This window comes from Drosophila mauritiana, chromosome 3R, assembly GCF_004382145.1.
Source record: "Drosophila mauritiana strain mau12 chromosome 3R, ASM438214v1, whole genome shotgun sequence".
Classification (NCBI taxonomy): Eukaryota; Metazoa; Arthropoda; class Insecta; order Diptera; family Drosophilidae; genus Drosophila; species Drosophila mauritiana.
In genome coordinates, this window is record NC_046670.1 from 17335399 (window position 1) to 17346984 (window position 11586).

Genomic DNA, 11586 nt, shown 5'->3' on the forward strand with positions numbered 1-11586 from the left:
GCCAGTTCCGTTCCATAGTACATCATCAGCGAGCATTGTTGTTGAGTGGCAAAGGATGCGCGATGCGGGGCACACGAGCGGATGAAACGAACGCACGACCAGAGCAGTGCGGCACGACTGCTTTCTCTTTGGCGCCACCACACTCCTCCCAGCCGCCCTTGTGCCTCCCCACACACCACCCCTGCCCAGCATGCCACCCTGCCACCCACTTTGCCCCCAAAAAGCACGCGCTCCAGCAGCGAGTTAACTTTGACGTTATGCTGTAAGCGTTGGGTGCTTCGTTTAAATGAGTGCTCGTTGAATGTGTGAGTAATTGGAGGGGATGCTGGATGCGGGGGGAGGGGTAGATATTCTGAAAAGGGGGTGGCAAGTGGGGTGGCGGGTGGTCGGGTGTCTTTGGGGATTGCTCGGAATGGAAGAGCAAACGACAACAAGCAAAACATTGATGTTACTGGCGGAGGTTGCCAGCAGACGCTGGCTGGCTTTTATAGTTTGCCAAAGGAGTGAAATGGCGCCAGCTGAAGATTTATGCATGTATTTGTGTTCTGTGTGCGAGTGTGTGTGGGAAATTATGAAAGCATTTGTGTGTGAGTTTGAGTAAACATGACCACTGTTTGGTTGGGGGTTGTTTTGCTTACCGCACGGCCCACACGGCGTATGTGTGCTTTTCGGCTGTGTGCTGTATCTTTCGTGTACTTTTGTATGTTTGCCCACCTTCGCTGCATTTGCTGATTTTGAGGCCGCAGCATATTGTTAATGGCCTTCTGCCCAACCGCTCCCCCCGCCTCGTGATCCTTCAACATCGCTGATGAGGCTGACGGAGGCCATCCAGCAATGGCACTCACTGCAGCGCTGACCTTCACCCATTTAACAGCACTTATCCGTCGACAAACGGATTGAAAGTTGAATGCCATCGCAGTTTAGTTGCTATTTTTGGCTGCCTACGGCAGAAAAGACTTAACTTTTCCAAACAAGCTGACAGTATTATTATAGAGATAAGTTAAGATCCCAAAGTAATCCTTAATTGGAAGATACTGTGTATGGTTTTATTTAGAGTGAAAATTCTGAATTATCTCTTCGTAGTTTCGAAAAGAACTTTCGAAGAAAGTCTTAGGGGAGATTTTAGTTTGTCAAGAGTCATAAATATATGCCTTATTCATTTGCGAGCTTTTCACAACACAATGCAATGGTAGTTGTTATCCTTTAAGCGGCGCTCTTCGTGTTTCGCACTGAAAGCCACACAATGCACATATGTGGGGGATGGACAGCTCAGTTTAATTATAGAATGGAGATGTGCATGCTGGGGAAAACGAATTGAAGGGATGCAAAAGGAGCCCGCCCAGGTGCTGGGCAGTACAGTTTTAGTCCGATTCCGGAATTACGGTCAAGTGGTTGCTCGGCCTGATTGATTTGCATTCATTAATCAATAAGGCATCAAATTAAAGAGCCATAAAAGGAGAGAGCGGCAAGAAATACAACGCATAAAATGTATGAGCGGGAAAATAAATAGGATTGCTATGCCAATTCCCATACATTTAACGGCCAATGGCAAATTTAATAACATCCGCGAGCGGCGAAATTGCTGTCGTTAAAATATTTTACAACATCCTACAAAGATTGAAAACGAATCAGGCGAACGAACATGCATTGCAAATGGGTGTGGGGTGTGTGCTTATGGGTGTGTGTGGGTGGCTTGGGGGGCGTGCCGCTTTTGGGGCAGTCCTCGTATCATAGATGTTGTTGCCTCAAAGTAAAACATGAAAATTTAAATATTGGCAGAGCCATACGAAAATTGCACGTTGTTTATTTACATTGTTCGGTGCTGTAAAAGCCAAATGGGAAATGTGCAACCAAAGGTATATCTTCTATATATCTACTACGTATATATATATATATATATCGTGCATATCGCGTGTGTAATTAGAGGCCATCAATTGGGAGATTGAAAGTGCCTGTCGCTTGCAAGATTTGTGAGTCTTGAAATGCATGAAGGATTTGTGTGTTTACATTGGGTGGGAATTCACTGCCTCATTTTTGCCTCTCATCTGCGATAAACAAACGCGGAATGAGGAAGTGAAGCCAACAAATTCTTCTGACTGCTGCCAAAATTTATTCAATTGATCCTTTAAGTCTCTGTAAGCCGGGCCAACAAAACTTCGCCACCTGGTTCAGTTTCATTGGCATTTAAAGCAATTAAAAAGTCACACACAAAATACCCGCCCATGCACAGGAAAGTTGAACTTAATGTGGCAACAAAGTGAATAACAATTTTAGACACCGCCTTCTGGGAAAGGACTTTTCCCATTTTCCTTCGCCGACAGACAGCTGTTACATGGAAATGAGCCTGAATTTCATTTAAGCCATTGAAATGCCGCTGTTTACTCAGCTTTACTTTTTTGTATTTTCCTTGCTTACTTTGCAAGTTATTGAACCCGTAAAAGTTTTTAATTAAAATTCAAATTAGACAAATTAAATTGCCTGCTAGGTGCCGCCGATTGCCATTCGAAATGGAAGACGTATTTTTATGTGGAGATGTCCTGGGAACGTGCGTTAAATTTTAATTGATTTTTCCCAGCGAATTGTGGGCGCCCCTGCGTGTTTCCCTGTATGTGTGTGTGTATCTGTGTGTACCTGCTTACGCGCAAAGTAAACGAAGCGAGATGTGAAAACAGAGATGTGGAGTACAGAACAGAACGGAACAACAGACACAGATACACGGACGCAGCAGCACCAATACATTTGCAGACCAATGCGAAGTGGCAGACATTCAGGCGTGCGAATAAACGCACACTCTCTCCCATGCTCACACACACACACAGGACTCGGCATTCGTATTCGTATTCGGACTCGCATTCGCATTCGGTTCTCTGAATGAGAAGCTGGATGTGGATGTGTGCGGTGGGTGGTGGGTGGTGCGGGAGGCTCGGCAGGCGTTCGTTGAAAGGACAATTCAAGGAGGCAAACGAAAAACATTCTGCCCGTTCTGTTCGGGCTGCTGGTGTTGGTGTTGTTGTTGTTGCTACTGTTGTTGGTAGGCTGTTTATGGCCCAGCCTTGCTGGCGTTGTTGTTGTTATCCTGCTGATGCTGTGTATCTATATAGAATTTATCGATTTATTTTGACTTCTCTTTATGTGCTCCGCCTTCCCTAATACATACAAACAGGGGCGCAGCAAAGGGATTTGCCTCTTTTTTAACATTTTAATTCTAAAACTCGTTGCTGCCTATTTGTACATTTAAACTAAAAGCTTTGAAAAATCATATTTTAAGCTAAAATGCTTTTCATCCCACTTTTGACTATATTTTGTATAGGCATTGCAAGCATTGCGTTTGCGTGCATGTTGTTAAGTCTATTGATGCTTAAAAGTAGGCAACACTTTTTGCTAGCACATACATTTTATATAACAGCACCGAAGAGAATAACGTATCCTTGACTAGAAGCCATTTGTTTCTATCAATTAGAACTGAGACAGCCTTAACATTTAAGGCACTTCTTTGAAATGTAAATTATGTAAAATTTGAAATCATTTGTATAATTGTTTAAAGCACCCCTGGAGCGCTTGAATCCCTCTGGAAGAACCGCCGCCGACGCCGCTGTGTAACGTATTATTTAATACGGTTTCGGAGCGATAAGGCTACAAAACTCGGTTAACAGGCAGCCCACTTTAGGGCGCTTCTGGGCGCTTGAGCGTTTGGGTTTCCCTTCAACCTTCAGCGTTCAGCCTCTCTAACCAACCCCACACCCCACCCTCCTTCTGTCCTTTTTCGGTTGCTGTTTTTCGCTTTACTTTTTGCGCTTAATGCGCCAATTCTGACAACAGTCGAGCGGCAATGGGCGGGGGTGTTGCGGATCCTTAGATGGAAGGCAAGTCGGCAACGACCCAAAGTCAAATTGAGTAAAACGCATTGAAAACTTAAGTAATTTCCAGGAACGGCCCGCAGTTCTTAAAAGCTTTTTTTTTGCCCAGCTTTGTTCTAAGCGAGAAGCCCGAAGCGAGCGTTTCTGCCTCTTTTTCTTTTATTACTATTTTCTGTTTCGCTTCTTCGGTCTTGTTATTGCAGATGGCCAAAGTTGTTGGCCAAGTATAAAAATGTGTTTTATATTGTAATAACGAAGAATGCACTGAAGTCGAAACTCCACAATGGGTGGGGCGGGGAAAAAACCAAATTCATAAACTGTTTAATGAAGCGTAGCAATTACATAAAGCCAAAATCGGAGTGAACGTAATGCCGAGATCCCAAAAATAAAGCCAATTTGATTTGGAGTGACTGTAATGCTCCAGCTACGCCACAAATATCCATTAGTAGTGACTAATTTCAGTTTCATTTCCACAGTAAGATGTTTAGATGTAATCGCAAGAAAGTGTGTCAAGCCGTCCTCTTTACAAAGAATCAACCCTAAACTAAAGTAAACTACGACTTTTTAAAGTTATAAACCTTGAAAAGGACTAACAAATCGCTGGTAGAATAGCAGAACAAGGCGTGACTTGTGTGTGAGTGTACATAACGAAGGAGGAAAGTATGTGAAAGTATGGGCGCAAGAATGGCCGCCCACTTGCCTCTGGCCCACCTTTTGTGACCGTGCGTGTGAAATAAAAGAGAAAAGTAAAACAAAAAAAAAAACGAAAAAATCAGGAAAAGCAAAAGGAAAACGAACGCAACTACTACAATCAGCGGCAATGGAATAGCGATTCAATGTCACAGTCAGCGAGCAGCATCTATGTGCACGGAATCAGATACAGATACCCTTATACATACACCCACACCCATACATGTGCAAGCCGCTCACGTATGTAGAGAAAAGCCATAGCCGCAGTTTAGTGAGCCAGTTTTAAGAAGGGCGAAGACGACGACAATCAACATTCATCATACGCACCGTGGGACGCGGCGCAAAACGCAAATGCAGCCCCTGATCGATCGGTAAGCCGAAAAGCGGGTTGAAACCCAATTTCCCCGTGGAACTCTACTCTTTCGTGCCCCCCTCTTCTCCTTCCTGTTTACACCTTGCTCAAGTTTGATTTGGAATTTATATTGATTTGATTGGTGTTTCCGTTTATTTGAGTACTAACAAATGACTAACAAAAACAGTATGTACAACTATAGAAGCTTAACTATAATGCAAAATTATTTATAATTTTAAACTTCTACTTAAATCCCAACGATTAAAAGTAATTCGCACAGATTTGCTCTGTTATGCATAGAAAACCCATGAAAAGTACCCACATCAATGGGTGTGCTTACATAAGAGTTATCAATCTGAAACGTCAGAATGGTTGAATGATTTTGAATCTCTTGAATAAATGATTGCCTTTCTGGGATTAAAATTAATAAATTAATCAGTTCGACAAGCCCTTCAGTGCGCCAAATATTGTGCTACATAACGATCGTTATTGTGATGATGATGATGACTTCTCCTTCCTTCGTGATAAATGTTCCAATTTATTTATGGCTGGCATTAACAAGCATCTAAAATATGTGCTGACACAATACACAAAAACACACGCACACCCTCCACCAATGCCACACACACACACACATACACGCGCACGCACACCCACACAAAAGCGGTATTGGCACTGAGTTTGGCGACAAAATTCACGCGGCGGAAACGTGCTGCCGACAAAGCAAAACGCGGTGTACCCTGTACTCACAACAAAAACAATAAAAATACAAAATAATAATAATAATAACAGTACTAACAAAAACATAAGCATCGCCATCACCATCGACATCGAAACCATTCACGGCATCAAAAACAACAGCAAACCACTTTTTTTGGTGTCCAAAGTTCAATGACGTTGGCATCGTCATGCAAGCAATTTGTGTTTCCACCAAATGGAAAATTTTCTACTTCTCATGCGGCTTCAATTTCAGCGGAAATTCATGTAAACCCCATTCTCATTGAATTCGCTTTCAAGAAGCAGTCGGAAAATTAATTTGCCCTAAAAGAGTTTATAGAATTCCAACCAAAATTAATCCATTTAAATAGAAAATGTAATATCAATTTTGCATGTAAAACGAAAAAAACGTAAGCTTATCATTTTCATTACCATTTTATTTAAGCACTTAAGTAAAAATTATTTATTCTTTTTGGTCGTTGTAAGCAGTCAGTCACTTTGTCGTTTTAGTTTGAAAAGATCTATGCTTATTAGCAAAAGAAAAGTGAATTTTATTAATTATAGAAAATACTTCTGGCTAATTTTTATATTTTAAGTAAATTTTTGGTTAGTTTATTTTCTGTTGTGTATTGTATTTAAGCAATTTCCGCGTTTGTGATTTCCTTTTGTGACCAATGGCTGCCCGTCAAATTTATGACTAAAGCGAAATAATAGACAATTGACGTCACCGTGGAATAGGTATAGGAATTTCTTTTTTATTTATTATACTTCTATTTGGCTTCTACGCGGATGACTTTTATTTAATATACATATGCGGTAATACAGTCTCATTGCGTCAAGGGAAAATTAAAAAAAAAAAGAGAAAGAAGAAAGCGCACGATCGCGCAGATGACTTATGGAGGACGCGCTGTTGATCTATTGCTGATAAAGTGAAAGTCAAGTTATGCTAGAAATGTAATTTTTCATGTCACACAAAAAGAAAGATACAAAGAAGGAAAGAAACAAACAAACAAGGAATCCGGCTTGAATTTTTCGCAGAACATGCTAAATGTGTTTAGTAGTCGTCGCATGTGGAATGTCAATGGGCAGCGGCGGCTTTTTGGAAAATCTATAGTATTTCGGTTTCGGTTCCGTAGTATTTCGCCTTTGCGTCTGGCATCTCGACATTTGATGGTCGTCGCGTCATTTATCTGTCAGCATTTGCCTCAGCATGATGAACTATTAATTTCTGGTGGTTGCCTAGCCAGGAATGTATTTTCGTCAACTGCGGCACGTGTGCCTCGAACATCAACTCAGATGCGGAATGGGATTGGGATACGGATTCGGATGCGAAGTGCGAGTGGCGAGTGGCGAGTCCATAAAAATATAAAAATAATTTGAATACATTCCCGGTGAGAGGAGGAGAGTGACAAATCCCTTCAGTTTGCAGCTGTAATATATGTGTGAATATATGAAACACGAACGAAAATTTTGGAATATTTATCAGGCATTTGAATAGAGCACATCTGTAATCCGATTTGCAGCACTGCAAATTTATGCCCCGCATTTGAATGAGACCACAAATTCATTAATTACAATCCGATGCAAAATGCATACCTATTCTGTGTCCAAGGTCCTTGAATATTCAGTTGTGGCATAATATCTCTCTCGTACATAGCTCAAACTGATTGAATTGCGATTAAATTGCATTCGATATCGTTGCGAAATTTGCAGCAAACAATTCGTTGGCTATTTGTGCGCTGCACTAAGGGCTAAATGGGCTACAAAATTGTCTTGGGCATAATTGGAAGGCGTCTGGCGGAAAAGATATGGCAGACTCATCAAATCCGACAGGGACACAGGCAGCGGCTGCTTTTGTGTCGCCTTCCTACTGACAACGACAGGTGGTCGTTGGCCCAAAACACATTCGCACGCTCGCATATTCACACAATCATGCGATCATACAATCATACATTCATAAAGTACCCAGAAGTAGCGGCTGCCTACACGGCGTATGCGTGTTACGCCTCGAAAGGATGGGAGATGAGATGATCGCACAGGTTTCGCCGCATTATCTGGCTCTCGTATGGGAGCGAGAGGTATGTCCATTAGCTGATTTAATGAAATCGTAAATCAAATGAGCGGACCGCTAAAAATACATCTGCCGCGTATTTTATGTTTTTTGAAGTGGAACCTATGCACAACAGCAACAAGCCGGCAGCAAAGATCGCAGGCAGCCGCTGAACAATAGATGAAACGTGGACGATTGTGGCAAAGTACGAATACATCCCTTCCCTTTTTGGGGAAATGCATGGGTGCACAGCGAAAAAAAAACCTCATTATCTAATTCCACTTCCAAGGAAACCAATTTAAAGTAGAACAGGTGCGAGTATGGCATCTTTGATTTTACAGATTGTGCGACTCCGAGGAACATGAATAAGATCATATCTTTTAAACAAAAAAATGTAACATATTACATTAATCAGTTATATATGTCTTTATTGATCTTTAACTTCTAAACTGCAACTCTAAAGTTACCAAAACTTCAAGAACATTGTTGAAACCCCCCAAATTTGCCCACTTAAAAGGGCATTTTTTCTTCAAATTCCCAATTATTCCCTCAGTGCACTTATGGTATGCTCATGTTTTGGTATCTTCTAATGATGAGCACATGTAATGCTTCGTATTGCAAAACTTGGCGTTTTATTTCGACATTTCTCGCCGTGAATAATGCATGCGATTCCTTGGTCGCCATTCGTGTTGGTCTGCTTGGGCTGGGTTTTGGTTGTAGTTTTAGTATTTGGCTTTTGCTTTCTACGTGTGCCTTTTTCTTACCCCGTTCCTTTTGCTGCCAAAAGTGCAGCATTGTCGCCGCCGTCTTGGCCGTCCGTCTCTCAATAGGCGTGTCCAAGATGCTGTGGCCAAGATTTCGCTTGGCTGGCCGGCGTCACAGTTTTCGCGTCTGCGTCTGCACTTTCCCATGGATGCGAGTGCGGATGGGGATGGGGATGGGTATGGCTAAGGGTATGGGTATGGGAATGGGGATGGAGATGGGTGTGCGCATCTTTATTTAATTAACATATTTTATTTGCCCAACATGCACACACAGTTGTCCACAGGAACGCTGTGATTTATGCCTGGCGTTCTGTGCACTTTATGCTGCCTTTCAGTCAGCGTCGAGATCATGGCGATTGTCATCTTTAAGTAGCTTTGTCTCAGAGCAACATCCCCCATGCCCCTATATCCCTATATATCCCACAGATTAATCGCCAGCATTAGTCAGTTTTTGGTGCCTTTGGATGTATCTGAACATGTATCTGTAGCCGCATCTGTATGGGCATCCCATTGTGGGCACTAGCCGTGTGACTAATTTGATACACACTCACAAACTCACAAGGAATTCGAATATTTCGCGATTGTGACTTTATTTTGAGGCATTTTATTGTACTGCCCGCCCGAAAAGCGTCGACTTTCTGCATTAAATTAATGCTCACTTACTGTGCCAGCCATCTAATGTTATTTATATAGCAAATCAAATACGGCCACCGTCTGTGTGCATCTCTCGGATACTATCGCCAGTATCCGTGAAAATTCCTCAAATGATATGTCATCAAAATGTGATTAATTTAATGCCTTCCCAACTCACAGGCAGTATTTGTGAGGACTTCTAATATTAGTAGTGTCAACGAATATTTTCATTCGTTGAAGATCGAAAATAGGAAATCATAGAGATGCATCTCAAGGGCTTTGTGCTTATGAAATTGCACTTTAAAATGAATTTACCTAGAAAAGCTAGAAAAGCGGAAACACAAACAAAACTGCAATCCATCAAACTTGTTTCTACAATGAGTTACACTTGTTCAGAATGTTTATTAACGTAGAAATTCCCAAACATAACTTTATTGAAATGTCTAAGATGGTTGTAGCACTTAAAAGTTATGTTGTATTTGGTTTATCAAAAGAACAAATTAAACAAAATATGCTCAAAATTCGCTCTGAAAGAGTCAGAAGTTGGGCAACCTAAAAGTTTTTATTCCGCCCCATTAAAGCGAGTTGAAGTAAAGGAAACAATGGAAACAAAGGAAGGCTCCACACACTCTGTACTGACTATTAACCCAATTCAATGGGGAGAACAAAAAGGAAATGCAACTCTGAAAAGCCATTTAAGCATAATGTGCAATAAAATTATAAATAAACGCCACTCCAAGGGGAATGCGGGCGAATGTTTATGGGTGGCGCGTTCTCATTAGGCGAAGTGTTCGATAATTAAATAGAAATGTAAATCAAGGCATCGAATTGTGCCCCAAGCACTCACCCCCCCTCAACCACTGACCCCTTGCACGTGTGGCAATTAGCGGGCGATCAGCGCGCAGCTGTTTAATTGGCACTAAATTTGAAAAAAATGGAAGAGTTTAATTGGCACTAAATTTGAAAAAAATGGAAGAGTTTGAGAAAACTGTGAGGGAATTGTCCACCGTTGCTGTTTATTAAGCGGCAAATCAAACAGCCAGAAATGAGCTTAAACGCAAACAAACAGCAACATTAAATTAAGTAAACATCTTCATTATATATATATATATACCCATATACTATATATATAGTATATGCATGCGGATGTGCGATAACGGCATAAATAAGTGTGCTCGTGTCCCTGCCACCCACTGAAATGTGTTTATTTTCGGTGGGCGCGAGTGATTTTAATTGGATTTTGATATGATATGATAAATCCACCACGCTCCATCCACATCATCCCATCCAATAATACACAATCTCCACTCACCTTGGCAGCGGCAGCGGCAGCGGCAGAGGCCTGCCGCTTTCGATCTGTCTTTGGCATTTTACACACGATTCACGATTATTTTTAGGCTCTGGCCTAACATTGAAAACGCAAATGTTTATATGTTTGCCGTCTAATTTTGCGCCTAGTTATTAATATTATTTTTATGAGCATTTCTTGTTTGGATGATGCGGCGGCTGCTGTTGACACGGCCAGCGGGGCGTATGCGCTATATCTATAGCTATGTTTGCCGCTAATCGGAGTGTGAACATGCGAGAAATAAACAATTTTATCGATATTAAGGAAACCACATAAACACTATAACACTATAAAAATGAACGATCAAAATATTAGAAAATTATAGAGGGCTTTCCATGGAATTCGGGTGCCACCATTGTTGTTAATTTTTGTTTTCCCTCCACCCTGTTTATTGTGGTCTTTTTTTTATCGCCTTTTGTGCCGGCGGTACTGGTGTTGTTGTTGTTGTTGTACCGCGCCACGGTCTTCTTCATTAGTGTGTTTTAGTGGGCGCCCTGCCAACGATTTTCCGAAACAAATCGACGTCGCGCTCGACAACATTCCGCACGCTTACGATACACGAAAGGCAGCGCCAGAGCGACCCACTGTGCCAGTACCACAGTCCCACTGTGCGGTGGCAATGTGCATGCATACTTTTAATTAAAATCAACAAGATGCAGATACTCGGATACTTGGCCACTGCCTATGCCGCACACTAAGCGAAATATTAATGAATTGAATTAAATGGTTAGCATATTAAAGTAAGGCAATATGGCATATAACAAAATATATACGATTTGATTTAGATCTTACAATCATTCAGCTAATCATAATGGTGCATAATTTTGGCTCAGTGCAGCTGCTGTCGAAGTTGCTTAGGAAGTGCAATGCGAGCTGGCTGCAAATATCCAAAAGCCAGACCAAATCCAAATGCAGTTGCAGTCGCAGTTGCAAGAGGCATCTGATGCATTTGGCATGCCCCCGCCTGTTGCGTTTCCCTCTGCCCTCCCCCCCCCTGTCATGTCGCGCACTGTACGCAGCCAATCCGATGCAATGTGCGTATGATGCCCAACAACATGTGTAAGAGCGTGTGGCGCCCCCCCCACTCCGCAGCCCCCTCCGATTTTGGGCACCTAGAAAAAAAGTCGAAAAGTTCCCTTGGCCAACTGCGCCTTTCGACGACGCTCATGTGTCTC